Below are 4,070 nucleotides of genomic sequence, written 5' to 3' on the forward strand. Positions count from 1 at the left end.
AAAAGAAAGAAAGAAAGAAAGAAACTGAGTTCCTAGTCAAAGGAATGTCTCTGAAGTGGGAAGGAACCTGGTGCTTACAAAGGACCTAAAGAGAGCCAGAGGGACTGCAGTAGACAGACTAGACAGACAGACGGGAAGAGAGCTCCCGTAGCCAAGCAGTGAGTGCCAGAGGACTCTAAAAAAACGTAAAGTGAAAGTCTGACTGTCATAAAGGGATGAACGAAATTATAGAGTTTATTTAACTCATTTAGTGAAGTTACCAGGCAGATATTTAAGTTGGTGCAAAGAATAGGCACATTTATAAGTCAGAAATGTTGAAATGAATATGCAAATGAACTGGCTTCTACAGTGGAGAGGGGTTCATTGAATGAACCCTGACCCTCAGAACTCATTTGCATGTCTACAGTGCCTATGGATTTTGCATTTCTACCAGTTTTCTGTAAAAGAACTCACAAGCAAAGAAACGAAGTGAGACACAGTGAAAAGGCCCGAGGAATGAGAATCAGATAACCTTCAAGGTCTGCTCTAAACAATGCATGGTTTCCAACTGAAGTATAATTTTCCCTGCAGTGGGAAAATATGATTTCTTCATTCAAGTACTATTCAGCCAGCCATATTAGTCACTCTACTTACTTGTCACATGAAGAAGCTCTGTCTTTAGCAGTTTTTAATTTAGTTCAACCTAGGGGCAAGAAAAATCATGGAAAGGTTAAAGATGAGGTGTGACAGGATTGAAGGGCATTGGCTACAGTTTGGAGACTGGAGAAGGAGCTGGCTAGAGAGGAATGGTTTTTTTTTGTTTTCTGTTTTTAGATGGGGTCTCTGTGTGCATCCCTGGCTAGAGTGCAGTGGCCATTCATAGCTCGCTGCAGCCTCAAACTCCTGGGCTCAAGCAACCCTCCTGCCTCTGCCTCCAGAATATCTGGGAGTATAGAATGGAGTTTTCTAGAAACAAATACTGACACACATATGAAATGATCCTATTAAATTGAATTTGGCTGGTGGTGGGTGAAAGAGATGGAGTTAAAAAGCCAGAGGTCAGCAGTCTAGAGAGGATTGAGATGAGGAAGAACAAGATGAGAAGAGTACCAGGAGGGGCTCCTGGGGTTCTGACTTGCTTATCTAGCTGGAGATATTCACTATGCGAACTAAAATAAAATCCTACCTAAGTCTCCCCATCCCAGCCCCCAAGGACTGCAGAGAACCCCTCTTCGCCTAAGGGACCACAGAGAAACCCTAAAACTGAGTTCCCAGCTATGATGGTATGGGAGGTCAGGCACCCCTCATTATACCCCCTCCTTAGGCTTTTTCTCCTTGAAAGCTAAACAGAAACCAATCTGGTAATCTACTCCTCCCTGCTGTAGTACAGTTTCAGCACTACAACTAACCAGCATTCTTCCTAACAGGAGACCATCAACCATGAAGTGGTTTCAGCCAGTTTACGGGACATGTGCATGGAGAGTTTTCTGTCTTTGCTTCACCTTCCTGGCATTAGAGGCCCACAATTTTTGGAACATGAACCCCATAAAGGGGCATAAAGCTCCATGGAGCATGCACATGTTTCTCCTTTCATAAATTTTCATGACCCCTCCTACAGCTTGTTAAATTTGTATATTTGGCCACCCCACTAAGCATAAATTCCTATTCTCATTGTCCTCTCTCACTAGAAGCACATATGGCTTCTGGTCAGGGCTCTCTGCTTTCCAGCCTCCCCAAATAGCCACCTCCAGGCTGCAGCCCTTCATGAGAAAATAAAGTTTTCCTTTCCAAATTTAATTACCTTGTCCCGTTCTTCAGTTAACAACTAAGAGAAATGTTATACTGAAAGATGGTGTGGTGTGAGGGGACAAGCAGAAGTCTAGTTGACAGCATGAGTTTTGAGGTGTCTTTAAGACTGGCTGTGATAGATATGCCTGCCTGAAGCGCAGAGGAGAGGTCTGGATTACACGTAGACACCTGATGAGTCACTGGCATATAGATAGTGTTGGGACTCAGAAAACAGTGATGCAGGTCCCCTTGACCTAGGGGCGAACATAGACCTCATCTTCTGGGTCCAACCAGGCTCTTAAACTGGTTTGATGGATGTTCCATCTAAGCTGTGACTCCTGGGGAGTGGCAGAACGCTCCCGTCAGGACTGCATCCCTTACACAGTGGCAATTTTAACATTAACTTCTGCCGGCAGCCCTGGTACCAAGAGCTATGACACATTTTAGACATATATCCCATTCTCCCCAAACCCCCCTGCCTGCAGGGGACAAAAAGCTATACATAAACCCCTAGACAGAGACCACAAATGTGTTACCCACTCAGGACCCCCCTCCACCGTGCTGGAGCATTTATCTTTCTTCTCCTCTTTGTCTATCAATAAAACCTGTTCTTTTGCTTACTCACGGCAGTCCATGAATTCATTCATTAATTTTCCACCACCAAAGACCCGACAGAGAGATTCTGGTAACAACAGTACCCCAAATGAAGGCCTTAAAAGTGGCCTTAGAAGCAAAAGTTTTCTCTGACTTTTTCCTGTCCGCCTGTCTTTCAATCTCATTATCCCCCAAAGGTAGCCACAGACTCTAGAATCCCTCTTTTCCAAGGTAGGTCACAGAAACCAGAACCCCTTTCTCTCAAAGCCAGTCAGAAAACCTAAAACTATTACTATAACTTTTCTCTCACCTTTTGGTGTAAAAAAACTGGCCATAAGGAAATTATCTGATCTACTATGTTTGTTTGTTTATTTATTCATTTATTTTTTGAGACAAAGTCTCACTCTGTTGCCCTTGGTAGAGTGCCATAATATCATAGCTCACAGCAACCTCAAATTCTTGGGCTCAAGTGATCCTCTTGCCTTAGCCTCCCAAGTAGCTGTGACTATAGGTACCCACCACAACACCTGGCTATTTTTAGAGAGGGAGTCTAGTCTCACTTTGCCCAGGCTAGCCTCAATCTCCTGAGCTCAGGCAATCCACCTGCCTCAGTCTTCCAGAGTGCTAGCATGAGCCACTGTCCCCAGCAGTAATATAAGTTTAGAGAGACCCCAAACCAGCGGTTCTTATCCTGTGGGTCATGATCCACAGGAACTGTATTAAAGGGTCGTGGCATTAGGAAGGTTGAGAGGGTGGCACCTATGGCTCAAGGAGTAGGGCACAAACCACATATACCAGATATGGTGGGTTCAAACCTAGCCCTGGCCAACAACGGCAATAACAACAACAACAATAAAAAAAGGAAGGTTGAGAACCACTGTCCAAAAGAATCTAGACAAAAGGGATTTATTGGGTTTTTCTACTCAGTCTGTTAACATCAGATCATACCATTTTTGTCTAATTATGTTTTCATGTGGTTATCTATACTTTGTTCAACCTAAGCATAAAAGTGAACAATTTCCCCTGTATCTTTGGGTCTTTATTTTAAAGTCTCCCTATCACATAAAACTATGATCAAATATACACATATGCCTTTTCTCCTATTAATCTGCCTCTTGCCAATGATTTTCATCAAACCTTCAGAAGGCAAAGGGGAAGTTTTCCCTTGGCTCTGACAGTGCTAACTGCAGTTACGGATGTGAATGAGAATCTCTCCGTACCTCAGTTTTCTTATCTGAAAAATGGAACGATAGCAACTTCATTTTGCCAATTGGAACAGATGATCACAGCATATATATTAGAACCATGCCTGATGTGTCTTTTTAATTTCATTACACTGCAGTTATTATTAGAATTCAACAGTCAACAGTGAGTAATTGACTCTTCTTTTTTTGTTGTTAACTTTAAGCATTAACTAAGAATAGGACTACAATATTGCTTTTCCACAACAGAGGCTGCACTTGGCCTCTGCTACTCCCAGCAGCAGGTAGATTCAGGAATTCACAGTAATCAGAACAGAATCAGTAACATCCATAATCAGGGGATGAGACACTGTCCCTTTTCTTCAGGACTTCTCTCACATTGTTTTTTTCCTGAATCATAGGTACATCAGTGTTAGAACTAACAGATTATCTGAATTTTTGCTGCTGTCACTTAACTTTTTAAGCCTATTAAACGCTGATCTGTGTCTCTCTGAGTCCATATTTGCT

At 42.7% G+C, this 4,070-nt stretch overlaps 1 pseudogene; it reads right to left on the minus strand.

Annotated features, from left to right (window-relative positions):
- Positions 1 to 3,881: 3,881 nt before the first annotated feature.
- The window catches only part of LOC100941578, a 1,907-nt pseudogene continuing 1,718 nt past the window's right edge, over positions 3,882 to 4,070 (minus strand).

The sequence above is a fragment of the Otolemur garnettii genome, unplaced genomic scaffold (genome assembly GCF_000181295.1).
Source record: "Otolemur garnettii isolate 467f Iridium unplaced genomic scaffold, OtoGar3 scaffold00057, whole genome shotgun sequence".
In the NCBI taxonomy this organism is placed as follows: Eukaryota; Metazoa; Chordata; class Mammalia; order Primates; family Galagidae; genus Otolemur; species Otolemur garnettii.